We start from the raw sequence: 11,404 nt of genomic DNA, 5'->3' as shown, positions 1-11,404 counted from the left end.
GCACCTTGATCTCGGAAGCATTTCAGGAGATCAGACCCTGTTTCGCGGGTCAGATGGCATTCTGATATACCACCTTGTACAGTGTTTCGATTCCGTTTGAGGGGTGACTGTCACCAGATGGTGAGCAAACTGCTTTTGCTTGAGAGGATGTCAGAGTGATCTTCCTGCGAAACTTCAACCAGAAGGTCATCGGATGAAAGTGTTTTTGCTTTGTAATTTTTTCCTATCATTCTCTCAAGGGTTCTAGCAATAACAAAAACAGACACTGCAGGAACTTTGTCGTTATCTACTAGGGAGTGAGAATAACCGCATTTACAATGATTGCACCGGTATTGATAAAAACACTTGTCTAAAGCAGCCGTATTACATTTCGGAGAGACTAGACAACACGAAAAAGATGAAGAGTTATCAATGCCGCATTAATGTATTTAAGTATTCGTTTTTCCTACCACAATTCTGGACTGGAATAAGCTTCCGATTGATGTGGTTTGTGCACCTGGTTTCCAAAGTGCTGTTGAAATGATAACCTGATGTATTTCTTCCTGGTCTCGTGCGTTTACCAGCGCTTTGCCGATGTGTTACCATTCATACTACTTGTGAACTCCTTTAGTCTTCTCTTAGTATGCTGTGTTATCCTTGCTGACATGTTTCCCAATATCTTCTGTGCATGTGTTATTGTATGTAGTAATATCCCCCCATAATGCCTCATGGGCGCTGTAGGTACTTGCAATAAATAATTAAAAAATATCACGAAACGAGGAAAGTAGTCACAGTGCGGTCGATTTCTAGTGGAGCCTTCTACGGTGCAGTTCCTTTTCAGGAATTCATCAGGCTTTTTGGAGGAAGAGGTACTCATGCGATATAGGTATGCTGACGGTTCCTGAAATGTCGCCTGTGTTGCCCATTCTTATTTACAGAAAGGTCCCGGAGCCCCTGACTCGTAAACAGACGGGGAGCCCGTCGGCCGGAACTTGACCATGGCTCCGACCGCCGCCGTTCATGGTTTCTAACATTCACCTTAAAAACTATCGCCACGGTGCGGATGGCAGCTTCCGTATAAGGGGGCTAAGGGTCCGTGGTGGCACCAAGCACCATCACCTTGAGACTCAAGGTGCCGTTGCGGTGATGGGAGCGAGATGCTAAAGCCCCGTGCACGTTAAAGAACAACAAACAAACAAAATAATGTATGAATGAGGCAAGATGAACAACTAGATGGGAACTTCCACTCGTAAAAGCGATTGGAAGCGGCAGCATAAAATACCGAGGAAGTAATTTGTGAGGGTAATGAAACAGAACGAAGTTACTCAAATTTAACTTGATTATGACCAAATGTTTCGGAGAATCCCCCAAGGTGGAGTAGATTTGTAATAAGGGAGTGTTGTGTCCCCTTATTGCTTTTGTGTGTGTAACGACCACTCGCATCCTCCTCCTAACGACCACTTGCCCCTCGTCGCACGCTGTCGCCAGATCCCCCCCCATGGTGCGCCCCCGCATCCTCCTCCTGTTTTGGGAAGCCACTCTCTCCCGTGGACGCTTCTCCGCTCCCTCCTTTCTTCGGGCGGCCAGTTCGGCTCCTGCCTCGGTCGACGCTGGTCGCACCCTCATCGGCTTTAAATAAACGAAGTCTAAAAGTACCGTGTGCGTCTTTCGCTGCATTCAACACAGCGACCGGACACGACAGTGGCGACGAGAAAGTGGATTCGACCCGCGCTACGCAACGCTATTGACAAGCCATGGCTACGCGAGGGTTTCCCAATCAGATACCAGAGTTCAACGGCTCATCGTGGTCATCGTGGGTTGGACGCCTTCAGTTCTACTATGAAGCTAACAACATCACAGACCCAGCCTTGAAGAGGGCCAACCTGCTGACGCTGTGCGGGGAGCAGACCTACGATACTGTCTGCGCCCTTATTCAGCCAAGCACACCAGCGGCAGTGTCTTACGACGACATCGTAAAAGCGCTGCAAAAGCACTACGACCCAAGGCCATCCGAGGTCTACAGCCGGGCTCGCTTCCAACGACGAGATCAACTGGGAGGAGAAACTGTGAGCGCCTACGTAGCCGCGCTCAAGAAGCTCGCTGCCGACTGCAATTTTGGAACGCTGTCGACAACAGCTACCGGGCAGGAGGGAGACGCAGCTTCTTCTGCTAACACCACCATGCTTCCCTTGGACGTGATGTTACGCGACAGATTTGTGTGCGGACTGAGTGACGAGTCACTGCAGCAGCGCCTGTTCGCTGAGAAGGACCTCACATTCAGCAAAGCTTACGACATCGCCGTTCGAGCGGAGAGCGCCGGTCACCAGCAGAGAGGGATTCGCCGGAACACCGAGCCGGTACACCAGACAAGCAACCAGGTGCGCAAGCCTTCTGTTGTTGTAAAATCGGTCAAAAAGGCACAACGCTGCTGGCGGTGTGACGACCAACACAACCCCCAGGGATGTCGATTCCAGTCAGCCACGTGTAATTTTTGCCACAAGCGAGGGCATATCGAAAGAGCATGCATTACGAAACGGAGACTTGCCAAGATAAAGTCACCTTCCCAGCCTAATCACAGCGTCAACGCCTCAGAGAATACGCCGCTATCTGATCTCCATGGAACAACATCAGCAACACCATCTGTGTTGTACGACCTGAACACCATGAATCTCGGCACGCGACCGAAGATTTTTACAGAAGTAAGCGTACATCACCAGCTGATTAAGTTCGAGGTGGACTCCGGCGCAGCCTGTACTCTGATCAGTGAGGACACGTTCCGAACTTCATGGCCATCTGACGCACCCGCCCTGCAACAAGACGACACGCACCTGCGAACGTGGTCAGGACAGAATCTGCCACTATTGGGCTCTGCCAACGTGCAGGTTAACTACAACGGCCAGACCCATACGCTACCTCTGCTTGTTGTGAAGGGCACAGGATCAAGCCTTCTAGGGAGAAACTGGTTTTCTCCACTAGGCGTGATGATATGCGGCATACACCAGACGCCGAGCCAGAACATGGTTGAGCAACTGCAAGAGAAATACGAAAGAGTATTCTCGGAAGAGATTCCAGGAAACGAAGGGCCCCCGGTCACACTGGAGTTGTTGGACAACGCGCAACCCAAATTTCTGAAGGCCAGGCCGGTGCCGTTTGCTCTCCGAGATTCAGTTGAAAAAGAGTTGGACAAACTGGAGCAGCAAGGTGTCATCGAGCCGACGCAGCATTCAGAATGGGCCACACCACTTGTCGTAGTTCGCAAGAAGAACGGAACCATACGCCTCTGCGGAGACTACCGGAGCACCGTCAATCTTGCGACTAAAGCGTCCTCTTACCCGCTACCGACACCTGAAGAAGTATTCAGTGTACTGCGTGGCGCAAGAGTCTTCAGCACATTGGACCTCACCCAGGCGTATCAGCAGCTGAAGGTGAGCGAGTCAACTGCTGAATTATTGGCAATTAACACACTGAAAGGCTTGTACAAAGTCAAGCGACTGCCTTTTGGCGTAGCTGCAGCCCCGGCCATATTTCAAAAATTCATGGAGACAGTGCTTCAGGGCATCCCAGGAGTTTGTGTCTACCTTGACGATGTCATCATCAGTGGCACTTCCACTGAAGAGCATGCAGTGCGCCTAGAGCTCGTTCTCGAAAGGCTAGCAAACGCTAATTTGTGCATAAGCAAATCGAAGTGCTGTTTTGCGGTGCCAGAGGTGCAATTTCTGGGACACCGAATTGATGCGGAAGGCATTCACCCTACCGAGGACAAAGTGCGAGCGATCACAGAAGCACGAGCTCCAACAAACAAGCAGGAGCTACAGGCTTTTCTCGGACTCTTGACGTTCTACGACCGGTTCTTGGAACAAAGAGCTACCGTGGCCAACGACTTATACCAACTCCTTCGGAAAGATGTGACATGGACATGGTCGCCACGCCATCAGCAGTCATTCGATGCCCTGAAAGACCTGATTCGAAGATGTACAGTCCTCCGCCACTACGACGAAAGGAAGCCTCTGCTTTTGGCTTGCGACGCATCACCGTACGGAGTCGGCGCGGTTCTATCGCAAACTGACGAGCAAGGAAGGGAAGCTCCCATCGCCTTCGCCTCACGTACGTTGTCGCAAGCAGAACGCAACTACGCGCAACTTGACAAAGAAGGGCTAGCCATCGTCTACGCGGCGACACATTTTCACCAGTACATTGCCGGCCGGAAGGTGACCTTTATAACCGATCACCGACCGCTATTGGGCATTCTGGGACCACAAAGGCCTATGCCACCAACTTTGTCTCCGCGAATGACACGTTGGTGCATCAAACTCTCAGCGTACGACTACGCTCTGGTCTACCGCAATGGGAGTAAACATCAAAACGCCGATGCGCTAAGCCGTCTGCCACTAGACGCAACTGTTGACGAACCATTTCCACCAGGAGACGTTCTGATGTTCGAAGCACTGCCAGAACCTCCGCTTACAGCAGGCACAGTTGCAGCATCTACGCAGAAGTGCGCAGCTCTCCGGCTAGTTTACACAGCTGTTCAACAAGGCAACGTGCATAAACTCAAAGGGGACAACTTCGACGCTTACCGCAGGCGAGCTACAGAGTTGAGCACCCATCGCGGCTGCATCATATTTGGGTCCCGAGTTGTGATGCCGAGAGAACTACGCGCACAAGCTATGTCTCTCATCCACGCGGACATCGGGGCATCGTTGCAATGAAAAAGTGTGCCAGAAGCTACATGTGGTGGCCTGGCATTGACAACGACATCGAAACAGTGGTGCGCGAATGCAAGCCTTGCCAGAGCAGCCGGAGCGCCCCGCCGAAAGCTCCTGTCCTAGAATGGGAAAAGCCAGACACACCATGGCACACACTGCACATTGATTTTGCAGGACCAATTGAGGGCTGCACTTTCCTTGTGGTCGTAGATGCCTACACAAAGTGGCTTGAGATAAGGCAAATGGGACAGACGACTTCGGCAGCAGTCATTGACAACCTCCGATCACTATTTGCAACGTTCGGCCTGCCGCGCAAGGTAGTGTCGGACAACGGAACACCGTTTGTGTCTGCGGAGATCCGCAAGTTTTATCGCGACAACGGGATCTCATCAGTTACATCGGCCCCCTACCACCCAGCGACAAACGGACAAGCCGAGCGCTACGTAGCCGAGCTAAAACGCGCCCTTGAAAGAGATCAGACAGGCTCGCTGCAGCGCCGCCTTGCGCGCTTTCTCTTCAAGCAGCACACGACGGTTCAGAGCACAACAGGCGAGACCCCCTCGAAAATGATGTTCGAGCGTGAAATGCGAACCCAGCTCACAGCCATCCTCCCCGAGCCAAAGGCAGAGACGTTCCGGGAAGAAAAAGCAATTCCGCGCTGCGGCACGCTTAATGAGGGGCAGCGCGTCCTCGCCCGACAGTTTCTGAAAAAGCCACGCTGGGAGGAAGCTACAATTGTCAGACGCATAGGCCTGCGCTCTTGGCTCGTCAACATACATGGCACAGTAGCACGCCGACATCTCAACCAGCTGCGTAGATTTACGACGCCGTCTGAGAGCTGTCCGCCAGCGGAGAGAACACGTGCACCATCTTCCCACATAGCCTGGCACCTCTTCCCGGAAGAAGAGACTTCGCCCAGGACAGACCTAGGAGACACAGCGAACAACAGCCAGCCTACAAGTGTTTCTCCCCCGAGCGCACAAAGCCAGCGCGCCTCCACGCGTGAGCGCCGACCCCCTGCACGATACCAGGCAACTTTCTAAGGGGGAAGGAAGTGTTGTGTCCCCTTATTGCTTTTGTGTGTGTAACGACCACTCGCATCCTCCTCCTAACGACCACTCGCATCCTCCTCCTAACGACCACTTGCCCCTCGTCGCACGCTGTCGCCAGATGCCCCCCCATGGTGCGCCCCCGCATCCTCCTCCTGTTTTGGGAAGCCACTCCCTCCCGTGGACGCTTCTCCGCTCCCTCCTTTCTTCGGGCGGCCAGTTCGGCTCCTGCCTCGGTCGACGCTGGTCGCACCCTCATCGGCTTTAAATAAACGAAGTCTAAAAGTACCGTGTGCGTCTTTCGCTGCATTCAACACAGCGACCGGACACGACAGGGAGTAATTACTCATTGAGTTCCAAGCTTGCCGTCCCGGTTAGCTCAGTTGGTAGAGCGACTGCTCCGGTGTATCGGTGGTCCTGGGTTCGTACCCCGGACCAGGACGAATTTTTCTTTAACTACGAAGTTTCTGAGAAAGCTGTATAGCTTTCCTTTGTAGCCGTACGGCTGCGCTCGGGTGGACGTCAATGAGTAATTACTCCCTTATTAACTTGATTATGTTAGCTTATGTCGATTATATAAGCTGGATGATTGTCCTCTGCCGTTGGCGCATCTTCCTGACTGCCTTCAGGCTCGCCTAGCTCATTTCTGTCTCAAAACCTGCTTTGTACGAACTATTCAAAGCTATCCTCAACTTCCGATTGGGAAGATATAGATTTGGGCACCTCTGTTTTTTTTCCACATCCATGCCGGTATCCCGAATTGGGTCTAAAAATTACAACGAGAAAACCAAAGGAATGTTCAACACTCTAGCAAGGGAACAGCGGTTTGAAATTGGTGGCGAGGTGCTGGAAGTAGTAAGGGAATACGTCTACTTAGGGCAGGTAGTAACCGCAGATCGGGATCGTGAGAGGGAAATAACTAGAAGAATAAGAATGGGACAGAGCGCATATGGCAGGTTCTCTGTGGTCATGAATGGCAGTTTATAAATATCCCTCAAAAGAAAAGTATACAACACTTGTATCTTACCGGCACTCACCTACGGGCAAAAACGCGGAGGCTAGCGAAAAGGGTTCAGTTCAAGTTAATGACAACGCAGTGAGCTACGGAAAGAATAATTATAGTGTAACGTTCAGAGGCCGGAAGTGGGCAGAGAGGGTGAGGGGAAAAATGCGGGTTAATAACATCCTAGTCGAAATCGAGAGGAAGAAATGGGCTTGGGCAGGGCATGTTACGCAAATGGAAGATAATCGCTGGTCCTTAAAGGTAACGGAGCGGATTCTAAGAGACGGCAAGCGTAGCAGTGGACGCAGTAAGTTAGGTGGGCGGATCAGATAAATAAGTTAGCGGGGATACGGTGGCCGCAGCTGGCAAAGGACAGGGTTAACTGTAGAGACATAGCAGAGGCATTTGTCCTGAAATGGGCGTAGTCAGGCTGATGATGATGATGATGATGCCGGTAGCACGCCTGAACGATATTCTTTCTCGTGACGTCTCACTTATCTAACTCGGCCACTCTGAAGACCCAGTGCTTTCTCCTCTGCCTGCACTGCCCCAGAGATCATAGAGTCAACGATCCATAAAAACCATAAGCAGACTGAATGAATCTATATACAACGCATCAAAATGCGCAACCAGCACCAGACTCCACTTTATTGCAGCACACCCAGCAACGCAACGCCACCCGATTACCATCTAGAATAGCCATCGCAAACAGCGAAGACGCCGCCGTCTCAGAAGCACAGGACAAGCAGCCTAACGCACCACTGTCATAGCCAATGGCATCGGCAAGTGCTGCTGACATCCTGCAACGATGTGCCTCGAGTAAAGGCCCTGTGCGCAGCCTAGCATCTAGAAAAACTGACACAGCTACGCCGACTGGTAAGCCAAGCACTCCTTCTTCCATGTTACAAACACACACTACTACTACCATTTACGCAGCTCCACAATATCAACAACATATCCAACACATACCGTCAATGCTAGAATCTGATATGAACAAAACAGAGATCCCGTTAACGTGCTTTGAAAAGACTGAACAGACTTCACCTCCTGACTGACACTGCAAAGAAACTTGACTCAGCCAACGAACGCGACGAAACACGCCAGAGCATGCTTGAACGCCTTCTCCCAAATGAAAACTTTAGCTGCGAAAACATGGCGTACATTTCTCAGTCGCAAAAGAGGCAAGGAGAACACCTAGGAAATACGAAACATTTTCCGCACAAGCTCATACCGCTATAATGCTGGCACGCAGGACGTATTTCTCATACTACAAAGCACGCTTCTGCAGCCAAAGACAGCACAGACACAGGCACTTTTCGCAACAGACATAAAAAAGACCCTCGATAATATTACACATGATCTCATACTCAAGTCCGTTCAAGACACACGATGCGGCCCCAACATGTACAATTACATACGCAGTTTTCTCAAAGGTAGGGTAGCCCTTTTCAAGGCAGCGCCGTCTCTCTCTCCTCCCCAGTCAACATTACCCGTGGACCACCTCAAGGATCCATTATATCTCCAACCCTCATTAATATATGCCTGAGAGCTCTATCCACGATCTGAAACCGTCATCCCACATTCTACGCCGTTACCTTGTGGAACGAATCCGGATGTCCAGGGGACGTTGAAACGACCCTCCAGGAAAGCATACACACCATAGTGGATCACTTCCACGTAACCGGATTCAAACCGTCAGCAGAATAGTCAGAATTCCTCCTGATGAATCGAATGCAATACCAAAACAAAACCACCGCCCTGTTACAACTCACCCTACTCGGCAGACAGGTACCAAAGGTGACAGCGTGTAGAATACTCGGACTCCTAATACACGATTACGACAATACAAACTGCAACCTTGTACAATTTCAAAAAAGTTTTCCTATTCGTACCGCACAGTGCGTGAGCCACATGACTGAAGGAGCACGAAACATTAACAACAACGGTTTATGGGGTTTGAGGTCCCAAAGCGACTAAGGCTATGAGAGACGCCGTAGTGGAGGGCTCCGGAAATTTCGACCACCTGGGGTCACGGAAAACAAACCATACGGTGCGGTTGATGCAGCGCCCAAACGCACTTCTTTGAACTACTTTTTATGAAACGATACTCGAGCAATGAACTTCACAGGATGAGAACGCAAGACAGTTGAAGCTAGGGCTACTGCGCTGCGAACGGAAATTCAGTGACCGCGAGTGGCATCATGCCTATGCAGCTCCAGGCTAATGACTGGTTATCAGGAAGTGAAAGCCGCGGTCATTGTCTCACGACTCGATGGACACCTCAACCACGCCGTAGGGGAAGGTGGGGTTGAAAAAAGTAAATTAGCTGTGGTTTAACTACTGCTCAACCTAGTTAGAGAGTGAAAGCTCTAGTGTATCGAGTAACTAGAAGCGGCTTGGCGTCAGTAACGCTGAGAACGTTCCGGACAACTACCAGCACGGGAGCTCGTCGAAGAGGCTGCGTCTTCGTTCCCGTCCACGTCAGCGCCGTCTGCGGCGAGATCAGTCCCGGTAGGCACCTTTTCAAAGCGCAGAGTGACGTTATGCTAGGTCACGTGACTTGCACTCTGTTATAGGGTATATGACGTCATCCATTCACCCACTGTTATTCTTACATTTTGCTAAATTTTTCAAAGTCAAGCAGAAGGTCACTTCGTGTTTAGCACTTGTAGTTATCCACTGCTATAGAAACATATATACTCATTAATTGTTGCAATTAAATAGTATACATAATGTTAATTAGGCAAAACTTCATCTTTACAATGATGCATTACATGTGGACATTGTTTACTCCAATGTATTGTCATTACTATACTATGACGTCATCATGGCCAACCACAGTAACTAGTACACGCCTAGATGCAATAAGACTAGCGATCCTGCGGCGCTACTCCGCGGCCAAGCGCGGAGCTCGGCGCTGCGACCACCTGTTTCCAGACGCTTATCCGTTGTCTAGGCACGCCGTTGCTAACCGCCTGCTACTCCTCCCGAGGCTCCGGCGCCGTTAAGCTTTTGTTATAAAAGACTGCCGAGATCTCACACACCTTATCCGACGGATCCTTAGCAAAAAAATTGTACGACGCCATAGCGTAGTGTGTTAGGCTTTCCACTCTGAGCAGTTTGACACGTTTAAACGCAGGGCAGTCTCCCATGCCTCTCAGGTGGGTGTGGGGGAAGGTGAGGATTCTGAGCACATGGCCACACCATGTCAAAGCTATCGTATATCTCCCCACAGTGCGGGCAGCGCCCATCTATGTACGGATCAAAGTGTTTGGCGATGGCAGAACAGAGAAGAGTTCCTGTCTGCACTGCAGGTGCCGTGGAGTTCGCTCATCCGCTTTGCTCAGCCCCTTGGCAGGTGTTGGGTAGAGACGGTGGCTGTCGCAGTAATGAATTAAGATTTCGCGGGACCGCAGAAGCGGTTTATGAGCTACTCAGCCAGGAGAGCTAGAATGAGGAGCCCGGTGTGTGATCGCTCGGGCGGCCGCATCAGCGGCCTCAATGCCTCGTAGACCCTGGTGGCCAGGAGCCCAGATTACATTTGAACGAGTTGGATCGGCGAGAGCCCGTCTTATAATTTGGGAGGCAAGAGGTGATATTTCCACTGCAAGGTAGCGTTCACAGGCCCGGCGAATGTCTGTGCTAACCGTTCTCGATTTTGGATCGGTGGCAGCGAGAGCTGTTGCTATTTCCTCCGCTCGCGTTGAATTCGGGACCCTAAACGATAGGCCATCGACATTCACTCCCCGGGGGACTACGACAGCCGTGCAGAATCCCGCGGCCGACGGCCCTGTGATGTCTGCGTAGTAGACGCCCTGTTTAGATCCATATTGCCTCTCAAGTGTGCGAACCCGGGCTTGTAGTCTGCCTTTTATGTGAAGTCGTGTCCATGTTACGCGGGAGCGGAGCGACACAGAGCATATGGCGCCACAGCATCGGCCTCTTTTGTTGACGTCGACAATACTGTCTCATGCCCGTTAGTGCCAACTTCAATGTACACACTGTCGAGGCACAAGTGGATACTGTCCTCATTAGGGTCCACGGTAACGTGAAAGTTATCACCCTTAACATTAACCGCTAAGTCGGAATCGCGTAAAGGCCACGGCCACGAGATGCGAGGTGATGAACGCGTCCCTGTTAGCGAGGTAATGGACGTTAAATTTTTCCTTTCCGTTTTTTTGAAAAACAAAAAAGTGTATAAAAGTAGACGAGCCATGTGAATGAGCCCGGAATGCAAAAATGAGAAGGTAATGAAATAGCGCTCCGATGATCTGTGCTGCAGCGGCTACGTGGATGTTCACGGCCGTTAGAAATCATTACAGCGCCGGGCAGCATCGCCCTGGCCACTGTTCACTCGCGCAAAGCGCCGTAGCGCGGCGGCCGCAAGACATGGACGCAGCGGGCAAAGCGAACGCCGCACTAGGTGTTCAGCAGTGTTGTAGGCGTCACCGAAAAAAGTAACTAAATACGTTACTCGTTACACTAACAAAAAAAGAACGCGTTACCGCCCTACGTTACCTACAAAAAAAGGTAACGCATTTCCGTTACCGTTACCGAAAAAAAGTATCGCACGTTACTTTGCCGTTACTCCATGGCCATAAATTTTAATCAGTGGTTCCTCGCTGTAAGAACTCAAGATAACAATTTTATAAAGCTCATACTTCATA

The sequence above is a fragment of the Amblyomma mixtum genome, chromosome 2, assembly GCF_055824585.1.
Source record: "Amblyomma mixtum isolate Tamu chromosome 2, ASM5582458v1, whole genome shotgun sequence".
Lineage (NCBI taxonomy): Eukaryota > Metazoa > Arthropoda > Arachnida > Ixodida > Ixodidae > Amblyomma > Amblyomma mixtum.
This window is presented reverse-complemented; position numbering follows the sequence as displayed.